General features: G+C 51.6%; 1 protein-coding gene across 5 annotated transcripts in view; it reads right to left on the bottom strand.

Annotated features, from left to right (window-relative positions):
• PAK6 (p21 (RAC1) activated kinase 6) overlaps window positions 1-12819 on the bottom strand; it is a 35792-nt gene that overhangs the window by 13882 nt on the left and 9091 nt on the right. For 2 of the 5 annotated variants that reach the window (XM_053224170.1, XM_053224169.1), the window contains exon 3: window positions 9365-9482. The gene's annotated coding sequence lies outside the window, so the exon portion shown is untranslated. Of the gene's footprint in view, window positions 1-9364; window positions 9483-10052; window positions 12515-12819 lie in introns of those variants that run through there. The other 3 variants (XM_053224168.1, XM_027066923.2, XM_027066921.2) reach the window with 3 other exon arrangements.

Raw genomic sequence — 12819 nt, forward strand, 5'->3', positions numbered from 1 at the left:
GTTGAGTTGCAGGTGAATTGTAGGGAGTCTCCCACTAATTTGAGGAGGCTTTGAGCAAGCTACCCAAATGATTTGTGTCCCAGGGCTCTTCGTTTACAAAACAGGGTTAATAAAGGCTGCCTCACGGGGGGGGGGGGGGGGGGGGGGGGCTTCGGGAGGCTTAAGTGACCAGACCTCCCAGTGAACAGGGGCTACTTCTTTTGCCATGTTACCTCTCTGTGAATCTCTGTCTCTCAACTCAGGGCCCTGCAGATACTGGGATATGAGCAGATACAAACCCGAGAAAGATGTCCAATATCTTTCTTCACAGATTCATTGGTCAAGGGACCACACCTAATTTTGAGGGTCTGGGCACCTCATCACCTCTCCATTATATAGACACTTTGAGGTTTGGTAAAACATCCTCTTGCCTCTCAGCCTTTGGCCCCCAGAGTCTTTATTCAGCAGTTCTGTCCTTACAGCCTCACAGACAGACCCTTTGTCCCTAGATTAGCTTCACTGATGGTTCCACCTTCCTGCCTCACTATGTGTACTTAAATGCGGATGTAGGGATGCACCCTAGAACTGAAGAAGAGCCAGCTAATACTTTTATCCCCAGAACATCCCTCTCCCCAGTTCCGCAGCCTCACCTGAGTGCATTCTGTAGAAATGCACAAGGACAGCATCTTTAGCAAATAGTAAATGGCTCTAGTATCCCCCTCCTGGGTCCCCTCCTGGGAACAAATTTTTTCCCAGGGGCAGCAGGAAAGGCTGGAGGAAAAAGGACACCACAGAGTCCTAGGACCCAGAGTTGTGGTGGTGGGTGTGGGGAGCAGCTGGAAGCAATGAACTGAACTCAGGATTTAGAGGAGGGGGGAAGAGAGTCAGAAATCAGAGCCAGGGGCACCTGGGTGGCTCAGTCGGTTACGCATCCAACTTCAGCTCAGGTCATGATCTCACAGTTCATGAGTTTGAGCCCTACATCAGGCTCACTGCTGTCAGCACAGAGCCCTCTTCAGATCCTCTGTCCACCCCCCGTTTGCCCCTCCCCCCCTCTTTCTCTCAAAAATAAAATAAACAGTTAAAGAAAGAAAGAAAGAAAGAAAGAAAGAAAGAAAGAAAGAAAGAAAGAAAGAAAGAAAGAAAATGGCTGTTGTAATCAGGCCATCATGTCCAAATAAAATAAAATAATCAGAGCCAATCACTGAGCTAGTGGGAAACCCCCACCTAAAGAGAGGCTGTTAAGACTCATCCCAAGTGTGGTGAGACTAACACTATCTGGGACAACATGATTTGTTTACATAGAAAATCGAGAAAGGACTACATACAAACTGTTGGAATTAGGTGAATTTAAGGTCAATATAAAAAAATCAGTTGTATTTCTTCATACCAACAACAAACAAATAGAAAATAAAATTTTAAATGTGTACATGGGGTCAGCTCCATGTACATATAAAAAAATTTTTTTTAATGTTTATTTTTGAGAGATAGTGCAAGCAGGGGAGGGGCACAGAGAGAGGGGGACAGAGCATCTGAAGGGGGCTCGGCACTGACAGCAGAGCCAACAGTGAGCCCAAGTCAGACGCTTAACTGACTGAGCTATCCAGGTGCCCTGGAAATAAAATTTTAAAGATTCTGGGGTACAATGGGAAATAGATATTTGATTTTAGTTTCCTGTTCCTGGCACACAACTCCCCAAACCCTTGGAATCCCAAATGGAAAGAATCTTTCAGCCCTGCCTCACCTCTGGGGAAGGAGAGGGACTGGAGATTGAGTTACTCATCAATGGCCAATGATTTGATCAAGCATACCTGTGCAGTGAGGCCTCCATAAAAACCCTTAAATGACAGGAAGCAGGGAGCTTCCGTGTTGGCGCACCCGTCAAGGTTCTGGGAGGGTGAAGCACCAAGAGGGCGTGGAAGAAGCTCGGTCCTGCCCCATACCTGGCCCTATGTATCTCTTTCCTTTGGCTGTGCCTGGGTTGTATCTTTTTTAAGTTACAAAAAAATTTTTTTTAATGTTTATTTGTTTTTAAGAGAGAGAGAGAGAGAGAGAGAGAGAGAGAGTGCAAGCAGGGGAGGGGCAGAGGGGAAACACAGAATCCAAAGCAGGCTCCAGGCTCTGAGCTGTCAGCAGAGAGCCCGACATGGGGCTCGAACTCGTGAACAGGGAGATCATGATCTGAGGTGAAGTCAGATACCTAACTGACTGAGCCACCCAGGCGCCCAAGGGTTTTATCTTTTATAAGAATGAGTAATAGTAAGTAAAGTGCCTCCCTGAGTTCCATGAGCCATTTTAGTAAATTATAGAACCTGAGAAGGGGCTCATGGGAACACTCAACTACAGCCAGTTGGTCAAGCCTGACCTGTGGCCCAAGACTCACAACTGGCATCTGCAATGTGTGTGGGGGGAGGGGCGGGGGGGGGTTGTGGGACTGAGCCTGTGGGGTCTGTGCGGACTCCAGGTAGTGTCAGAATTGAATTGAATTCTTGAATACCCAGTTGGTGTCCAAAAGTTGGAGAAATGGCCTCAGGAGGGGAAAAAAAAGCCTTGTCATTTGCTATCAGAAGCGTTACCATGGAAACAATCCCTCAGATACCATTTACCATTTTACATTAAAAATGTCAAATACCTAGGAATAAGTCTAATCAAATATGTGCAAGGTCCCTACATTGAGAAGTATAAAACATTATTAAAGATATTAAAGAATGTTCACAGACTGGAAGACTCATTGATACAAAGATACCAATTATTTCTGAATTAACTTACAAATTTGTTTCAATCACAGTCAACATCCCAGCATATTTCTTTTGGTCGAAATTGACAAACTGATTACAAAATGTACAAGGAAACATAAGGGGGCACCTGGGTGGCTTAGTCAGTTGAGCGTCCAACTCTTGATTTTGACTCAGGTCATGATCCCAGGGTCCTGGGATTGAGCCCTGTGTCCAGCTCTGTACTGAGCATGGAGCCTGCTTAAGATTCTCTCCCTCTCTCTCTCTCTTTCTCTCTCTCTCTCTTTCTCTCTCTCTCTCAGTCTCTCTCTCCCCCTCCCACCATTTTCCCCCTCCCCCACTCACACAGTCTCACTCTCTCTAAAAACAAACAAACAAACAAACAAACAAACAAACACAAGGAGAAAAACAGGCTTTGGGGCATCTGGGTGGCTCAGTCGTTTGGGAGTCCGACTCTTGATTTCAGCTCAGGTCATGATCTCACAGTTTGTGAGTTCGAGCCGTCAGGCTCTGTGCTGACAGTGTGGAGCCTGCTTGGGATTCTCTCTCTTTTCTCTGCCCCTCTCCTTCTCATGCTCTCTCTCTCTCAAAAGAAATAAACTCTAAAAAAAAGCCAATTAAAAAAAAAAACAATGTACAGAGAAACAAACAATCAGGAATACTAAAGATAATCTTGAAGAACAAGGTTGAAGGATTACCCTACTATATATCAAGGATTTATTATAATAGTACAAAAATTGATATAGTGTGGAACTGGCACAAGGATTGACAAATAGCCCAATGGAACAGAAGAGAGAATCCAGAAATGGATCCAGTCATATAAGGTCACTTAATTTATGACAAAGGTGACATTGCAATATGGTAGAGAACAGATGATCTTTTCAATAAACGTAGCTGTAGCAATTAGATATCCATATGGAAAAAAAATTAATTCATGTCATATCCTGAAATGAATCAGATCTAGATGTGAAAGGTAAAATAATAAGCTGGAGGTGGTGATGGGGGGATGGGAGAAGGGGAAACCCACAGACAGGCCATTGCCTGCCCCAGGTCCAGTGTGGGTGACTGCATGGGGTCCCAAGTTTGGTGAGCTCTCCTGGAGCTGCTGGTCTGCTGGGGCCAAAACCTTCACACCCATGGGTCCCAGAGACAAACGGAACTACCAAGGTTTCCTTTGTCCAAAGCCTAATTCTTGATGGCAAAGGTTAGGAGTAGGGGATCCTTTCCGAGATCTCCTTCTAAAGAAAACAAAACATGTTTAAAGAGTGATCATGAGAACTGAGTTTCTAAGAGACATACTCATCCACTCAAGTGTCCAATGTTGCCAGGTCACTGGGTGTGGAAACACCTGAGACAAAGACATCCTGCATCTCTCCGCAGGGCCTGTGTCCTTGGAGCACATCACCTGCCCAGACAGGGGCCTCGACTGGCCATTTCTAGATCTCCATTTTCTACCCCAGTTTCCTACCTTCTGACCCAAGACCAAGGGCCCAGGGGCTGAAGGAAGGTGGTTGCTGCCTCAACCATGAGGCCGCAGTGGTAAATCAGCCCATGCCAGCCTTTAAAGTTGCCATCCCAGTATCTCCACCTCTGTGCATCCACACTCCATTCACCCAGCAGAGGGGCTTTCCTCAAAGAAGATACCCCTGAGGAGGGAGGGGGAACAAGGGAGGAGGAGGATTCTTCCTCTGAGAGCCAGCCCCTGCCTTTCCTCCTGCCTAATTCAATGGAAACCCCCTGGACCTGACACTCTGAAGGGCAACTGGGCAGAAGCAGAGCACCAGCTCAGGCTCAGTGTGGCCTTCGCTGACCCAGCGCCTCCTGTCTGACACCTCATCCCCATACAGGGGAGGGAGAGGCTGAGGGTTCTTTTCTAGGCTGGGATCCATCCTTGTGATTGAGGAATGCTTTGAACTTTCCTCTTCTTCTCCTTCTTCTTTTTTAAACATTTATTTATTTATTTTTAAGAGAGAGAGAGAGAGAGAGAGAGAGCACGCAAGCGAGTGCATGCATGCATGAGCTGGGGAGGGGCAGAGAGAAAAGGAGACAGAGAATCCCAAGCAGGTTCCCCACTGTCAGCACAGAGTGTGATGAGGGGCTCAAACCCATGAACGGTGAGATCATGACGTGAGCCAAAATTAAGAGCTGGATGCTTAACTAACTGAGCTACCCAGGCACCCCTGGAACTCTCCTTTTCTGAATGTCTGCAGACATCACCTGCTGGCTGGCTGGCCCCTGACTGGACCAGAGGGGGATGCCCAGCACCAGGAGCAAAGAACCCTGCCCAAACCAGTTTGAGAAGGAAGCTCTCCAGGCAGAGCTCCTGCTGAGGCTGTTTCCTCCAGCCAGACTCTGGCAGATGGGAAGCCTGTCAGTTCCTGGCAGAGGCTTTCTGGAGGAAATGCTGCCACACCCAGTAAACCCAAGGGTGGAGCTGGTGGGAGAGTTCAGGGAGCCACAGGCCCAGCGTCACTGACGGGTATGGTATGACTGTCGTGTCAGAGGAGCAGAGGCCAGAAAAGAAATGTGCTAGGCTCTTTCCAAGGATCAATTCACTTAATTCTCACTACAACCGGAGGGAGGTAGGAATTATCATTATTACCCACAACTCTAGATGAAGCTACATAACTCTAGAGAGGCTACATAACTTGCTCATGCTCTGTCTCTCTCTCTCTCTCTCTCTCTCTCTCTCTCTCTCTGTCTCTCTCAAAAATAATAAACATTAAAAAAATTTTTTTAAAAGGAATGAGGCTGGTGGGATTCCCCTTCATGGGCGATGGGGAAATGAGAAGGCAGCTGCACCCTGGGCCCACTCCAAGTGCCAGTGAGCCAGAGTGGAGAGACACATGGGCTTCCGCTGAGGGAGGCTCACTGTCTGCTTATCAGAGCTGAGTGCCGGCTCGGCATGGCCCCAGAGCGTGGGGTTCCTAAGTTCCTTCATGTGACCTTGGCCTGCTCTCCTCCTTCTTAGGCTGTAGCATTTCTGGTGGTGACCAGGGAGTGGACTCATTCACCTCTGCCAGCTCACTACTCCAGGTACGGTGAGGAGAGAAACAGTACCTGCTGCAACTCAAGGAGCAATTTTAGGTATTTTGAGTAAATACCCACTCAGTCAGTCATCACTCAGGGAGTGCGGACTGTAAGCACCAGGCTCTGGGCTGATCATGTCACAGACAGGATCTCCTTACCACAAGCCTTTATATAACGCAGGACTATCACTGTACCCATTATGCAGATGAGGAAACCCATGTTACGGAGATTAAGTCATTTGCCCAAGGAGAGCAGCAAAGAAGGGGAGACTTGTGTCTATCCGACCTGATGTGAACACTGCTGCAGGCAGGAGCACAACACCTTGTGTCATTCTCAGGCCCATTCATGAGGCCTTGGGAAAGGAACTATTGTAGAATCATGGCGCCGACATAGAGGTAAGCCCCCTGCGTTCTACAGCACTTAGAAAGGTACCTCCACTACTGCCACCATCCAGTCACAGACTGGCCTTCAAAGGACCGTGTCACCCCCAGAGCTGGGCCCTTCCACCCAGAGATTTGTCAATGGGTTGTCTGCCCTCTTGATAACACTCTTTGGGAACTGTCATCCCACACGTCTTTCTGTGAAGAATGACAGGCCTCACTGGCCCCCTGATTGAGAAGACCATGGACAGAAGCCAGCCTTTCACTGAAGGATTCTTACTGGCCAGGAATATTTTTCTCAAAACTTACCTTCTGGAGTTCATTTAGATATAAAATTATGTTATTCATTCATTGATTCAATAAATTCATTTACTGTGCATTGACTCTGCTCCGGGTTCTAGGGACCATGGTGAATAAAACAAAATGCTCAGTCTCATGCAGTGTGGCTTGCTCTTCCAAAGAGATGTGGCTACACATCAGACTACCCCACCCTGATCTTCACTGCCCAACAGAAGAGATGGTGATGCACGTGCTATGGCACTTGCTCGAGGAGTCTGGCCTCCCCTCCATCCCTGGCCAACTTTCAGTCACTTGGTGGCATTCCTGACAGGGAGGTGTCTGTACCTGCTCTTGTGCCCTGTTTGAATACACTCGGTGATGGGGGCTCTTCCTCCTTCCTGAGGCCCCTGCCCTCTGTCCTTCTGTCCCCTTGCCGCTCATCCTTTGTATGAAGCTGATCTCTATCCTCCCTCAGCCTCTAGAAGGGGTCTGGGCCTGCCATCTGCCCCTCATCACATAATGTGAATCAGGAGAGGTGGCATCCCAGCACCATTTCCTGGCCCCCCGAAGTTTCACTAGGGGGAAGGGGCTGGAAAGAATTTCATTTGTACTTCTGCCCAGCTGTCACCTGCAGGATGGGTGGGCCCTAGACCCAGGCTGTGCCCCTAACCACCACTGCTCGAAGCACAGTGTCCCCAGGATGCTGAGCAGTCCCCTGAGGTTTTGCTGTCCCACTGGACAGGCCCAGAGAGAAGCTGAGGATGCAGGGCAGAGGGCACTATGCACACAAGCCAAAATGTCTGGACTCCCTGCTCTTGTCACCATTCCCACACTACAGGTCCCAGTGAATCCCCAGGGGAGAGATACAGGAGCTGTTCTTGAAAAGAATATGATAATAAATCTCATTCAACCTCTTGTGTCAACACTCCAACTGAATGAGAGGCCGAAGAGCCAGGCTGGCCAGCCAGGAAGGTCAATATTGACTCAGGCCCGCCTCGGGGGCCAGCATCTCTGTTGCAGTCCAGCAGCGGCTCAAGCCAGAGCAGCCCTCTGACCTATGTTCAGTGTACTTAGAATCCACAGCACTGGGCTTTCCTGGGCATGGGGTTATGTCCAAGGGAAGAGTGAAGAATGGCCTTCCGGGGAGGGCTGCAGGCCAGGCATCTCTATCACTATTCCAGCTTCTCAGCAGCCTCCACATGCAGGGGCCTGAGCCCTCATCACAGAGTCCTTGGGGCCTAGCCAGAAGAACCTCTAGAGTCCCCTAGTCACAGGATTAAGGCCCCTAATCACACAAAAAGACTTCTGTTTTACAGCCCTTAACTTTCTATGTCTCTGTCTTGTTCTCTTCATTTTACACTCACATTACTGTGAGATGGCTCACACCTGCTTTACTGGATGCATCTTAAAGATGGAAGGTGGCTGGGAGAGGAAGGCGGAAAGCTTTCTGGAATATACTACACACGTGCAGGTGTAAAGTGCCTAGCACGTGTCAGACCCTGTTCTAGGTGCTTTTTATTAGTGCGTTTAATGGTCATGACACTACAGGGTAGATATTATGAGCTTTGTTTTACAGGTGAAGAAACTGAGGCTCAGAGAGTAAGACTGTCCGAGATGGTAAGTGGTAAGCTGGTATTCAAACCCCATGTCTCTGACTCCAAGCTCTTCTAACATGCCTGGTGCCCAGAAAAGTCAAATGACCTGCCCCAGATCACACAGCCACTGAGGGCAGAGGCCCCCTCTGTCCTAGGCAGCCCTGTGGCAACAGTGTGTCCAGGGGCACCCATGGACATGTGAGTACCTGTCACATGTACAGAACATACTGCTATCTCTGTCTCTAAAGCTGGACCCTCTTCCAGAAATGGCCCCTTCCCTAGGCCACCTCACTACCTGCCCTGTATGGACCATCTACTTTTACTTTACTCTCATGGCTTGCTCTAACCCCTTCACAAGCTCCTGACACAGAACCAGACCGTTCTCAAAGTTCTCCAAGAGGGGAGGGTTCAGGTAGTTTAACATTTCCAAAGTAATACTGGAGGCTGGGAGGTGGCTCACAGCTGGGGGTGGTCTACATTTATTCTTTATCACTGTGACTTCTCACAACTGTCTTATGAGGAAGGCACGACTGCTCTGTTTCATATAAAGTTTAGAGAGAAGTAAAACAACTTGCTTAGGGAATAAAAGGCCAAGCCAGGATTCGAACCCAGCTCTTTCTGGTTCCAAATGTGTTCTCAGCTACTGTCCTATGTATGGCCTGAGGAGAACTTGCGGTATGATAGTATATGCTGCTCAGTTCCAAAAGATCCGAGGGCAGACATAGACCTGACCTCCCTCTCTTCCCCCACCTAGAAAAACAAGTCAGGGGAGCCAAAAACACACCAGAATAGGGCAAGACACAGAAAACACATCCCACACCCCGGAAGCTCTTTATATCTTAGCCCTTGGTGTTCCTAGCAGCATCTACATCCCAGATAGGGTGCCACTCACCCATTGTGAGAAAAGCTGGATGGATTTTAGCAGGTTGGAGATCTGGGGAATGAGCTAGCGGCTGGAATTGGCCAAACAGGACCTCTGCCTGGAGCTGACTCCTGGCCTGCTCAGCACAGACACGGGGCCTGCTACTGCCCTTCCTGTTTGGGAGCCTCTTTCCCAAGCATAAATTCAGCACACCAGGCTTGCTGACACTGACTTGCCCCAGACAGGCATCACACCCGGTGACAGCAGAGGCTGGGTCAGGGGCAGGTGGGGCATGTGGGCTGGGCTGGTGTAAGTAGCAATGCACATTCATTAAGGACTGAGAAATGGCACCTAGAAAGGGCCACTGCCCCTGCCTGACAGTACCAAGAATGGGCCATCCCAGGGGGGGCACCTGCCTGCCCACTGACCCTTCCAGCCTGTCTCTCAAGGAGGTCTTGAGAAGGCTGCTGGACACCCTACCAGGGCTGAAGGTTCCTCACTCACCTCCTGGCTGCCTTCCTCCCCTGCTCTTCCTCCTGACTCCTCACCCTTCAGTGGGCAGAGCTCTCAGGCACCGAGGAGAGGGAAGACTGAGGACCCTCCCTGGCCCGCAGTCCGAGGCCTGGGTGGAAACAGATCAGAAATTCATCGTGAAATATGTAGTACATGTCTCCACGGATGTTGCGACTGGCCAGAATTCGGAACCGCCCCAGGCCTGCCTCCCGACCGAGCCACCATCTCAGGTACAAGGGGAGGTGGCGGGCTCCCCACGCAGAGCACGGGGAGGAGGGGCAGTGAGCGCAGCACCGCTTCAGGCCCCTGTCCCCACCGCGCTCCGAGCCGGCGCGGTCACCGGCCCCACCTCCTGGGCGGGAGTGGGGTGCCCTCCGGGACGCGAATCCCCCAGCCCCGCGCCTCAGCAGCCGCGGCAGCCAGGCCGGAAGCGCCGGCGCACACGCGGAGGTCGGTCGCGCTCCCAGCTGCGCCAGCTCTCGGTCCTGGCGCTCAGGGCCCCTCCGCGCGGCGCCCTCCCCACGGCCGCTCCTGCGCGCACAGGGCGCCGGCCAGCCCTGAACTTTGGGGAATGAAAGCGCGGGGAAAGGGGGCCGTGCGGGCGGGGAGACCGGTCCGCGCGTCCCGGCCCCAGCCCGGGAAGGGGTCGCCAGCCTCGCGGGGTGGCCGGGGCACCCACCTGCCGAGCGGGAAGTCCCTGGAGAGCTCGAAGCGGCCGCGGGAGCCGGGCCCGCCCTCCGCGGGAGGGACCTCGGCGCCTAGAACGACGAAGACAGGCCGCACTTACTTGTTTGTGCAGCGCCGGCTTCACCTGGCCGCGAGTTTGATTTCAGGGTGTGGCCTCAGGTAGGACAAGGCGAACACAAAGCCCGGGAAAAGTCGGCAAGGGGTGCCGGGGCCGCGGCCGGGAGCCTCTGTCTGCCCGAGGGGGGGGTCCCCCTTCTCTAGCCTTTTCCTCTAAGTGCTCTGCCCCGGCTCCGGCCGGTACTTCGCCTCGGGGTCCTGATCTCGGTCGGGCCCGCTGCGACCTGCCGGTGGCCCCATGGCCCCCTGGACGGCCGCGCAGAGGCCTGACCTGGATTATCCGCTGAGCGCCTCGCTGTGCGATTAGCCCATTAATTTGCATTGCAGATGCACATCTGGAGGCTGCCTTGCCGACTCCTCCCGGATATTCAGAGGTGCAGGGGGCTGAGTGCACCCACCTACACACCCTGGGGAGCCTCAGCTGGAGGCCTAAAATCTGGCATTTTGGCCTGTCAGTCCCATCTGGACAAGGCCCTGAGACTATTTTCGGGTAGTTCTCTTGAGCAGGCAGGAAAGCCAGGATTTAAATAGATTCCAATTCCCTTGTCAGAACCTGCTCAGTGCTGAGAACCTGTGGCCTCAGGATTCCCCGGTAGGGGACCTCTGGGAAAAAGAGAGCTTCCAGGAGCCCTGCCCTCCCAGAGAATGCGCCTGGTTACCGAGCTGGCCTCCCCTGGCTGTCCGCAGCAGTCCCCAGCAGTTCCCTGGCCTAGGAGCATGATGGCCATTGGGAATGGCTCACTCCTGCTTGCCCTTTACCCTGCTTCTTTTAAAGTAGAGGGTATGTTTGTTGTGGGTGAGGGGCAGAGGCCGTGTGCCTGTCACTTCCCTACACAAGGGACTTGCTCTTCTAGACTTGGGCCCCCAGAGAGGGCTGTATCTGACTGAATGCTGAGGGCATTCTGGCTTGGAAATTCGGTATACCTAGACCCTAAATGGCTGCCCCCAAGCAGTGGCTGGGTGACTACCAGTGTCACAGAGTGGGACTGAGGACAGTGCTGGGATTATTGTCATTGTTGGGTGCCTCAAACTTTTGTTATTAATCGAGGTCCTATTGCCATGTATCATTTTTGTTCACTGATTTCTTTAGATATATCAGTGCAATTTATAGATAAAGCATTTACACGTAGGCTCTATTGTTTATGCATGGTTTACTATAGCCTCCTGCCAAATCGAGCTAAGGTGGCTAGTGGGAATTTGCCAGCCCCAAACACCCGCACTCTGTCTGGCTACACTACAGCCCCCCCTCCCGGGGGTTGGGGGGAGGAAGCATAACGGTGGTGCCTGCGGAGATGCTGTCCCTGTGAGCCCTGGGTTAGTGGTGTAGAAGCTGGGCAGCTAATGGCTGGTACCCCCGCTGCCCTCCTCCATGCACTCTGCTCCTCTCCTTACCTTCTGTCTTCCCTCCTCCTCTCTGTGTCTTTCCCAAGTGGATTCTTTCTCTTTCCTCTGACAGGGTAACACTGAGGCCTGACCTCATGAGCCAACCCCTGATCTCCTGTGGCCTGCTCCCTCCAGGAAGCTGCCTGCTGAGCCTAGGCTGATGGGACCATGTGGCAGGGCAGGGGCAGCTGGTACACACGTATGGCTTTCCCCACAGATTAAGTACCTAGCGATGTAGGAGCACTGGCTGACTGCTGGCTACTGGAAGCAGGGTGTGCTGGGTGGGAGGGTTCGGGGAAGTGGTTGTGGGGGATTTGAAATGAACGGTGAACCAAGCTAGAATGAACTGTGCTGCGTTGTTGAACCTAGAATCAACACCCTTAAAGATTTTTTCCTGACTCACAAATGCGCGCGTGAATTATTTTCTTTTAATACAAATAACTTCTATACCCAAACCAGAGCCCCAAGCAGTTTGAACTGTTGAGCTACAATAAAGTGTGGGCATTAGAATATTATCAGAATTGAACTGGTATTTGATTTGGTTTGAATCCAAGCGTGGGTGTCGCAGAAAGGCTACTAGGCAAGTCCCATCCTCACCCTTTAGGAGTGAGTCTAGGGAACCCTGGCGTCCTTTGGGAGCAGAGATGGGGTTTGGAGCTGGAGGAGGGTGGAGACTCCCAAATATAACTGACATAGAAGGCAATGCATGCCCCATCACTGTAGGTATGCAAGAACCGAGATAACTATCCGTCAGATATGCTAGAGAAAAGGTTCCCATCCTGGATACTAGACAAGACCTCTTGGACCCATCCCAACCCCAAGTTTCTGCACTTCGAGTCACATCTACAGGTGGGTCTGCTGCACTGGGTTCAATGACCATTTGCAAATTGGGACAACTGGTATGTGCAGAATGGATCCTGAGTGGTCAATTCTGGTATGTGAGTACCCCCACCCCCACCCCATCCTCTTCTGATCCACGCCTGACTCAGCCTCGCCCAGGCAGTGGCAGGAACACTCTGGGGGACAGTGTCTCCTCCAGCGTCCATGTGCCTCCCTCTGGCCCTGTTCCCAGGTTGCAGTGCTGAGCACAGAGAAAAGGACCAGGCACACCCTTATTTGAAGAGCCCTGGTGGCTGACATAGGCCTTCTGCTTGTCCATGCACTGCCATTCTACAAATGGGGCAGGAGCTCTGGCCAGGGACACTGAAAGCTGACATTTCACCCTGGGCGATGCTGCTGGAGCCTCGCCAGCTCTGGGG

This window comes from Acinonyx jubatus, chromosome B3 (genome assembly GCF_027475565.1).
Source record: "Acinonyx jubatus isolate Ajub_Pintada_27869175 chromosome B3, VMU_Ajub_asm_v1.0, whole genome shotgun sequence".
NCBI lineage: Eukaryota > Metazoa > Chordata > Mammalia > Carnivora > Felidae > Acinonyx > Acinonyx jubatus.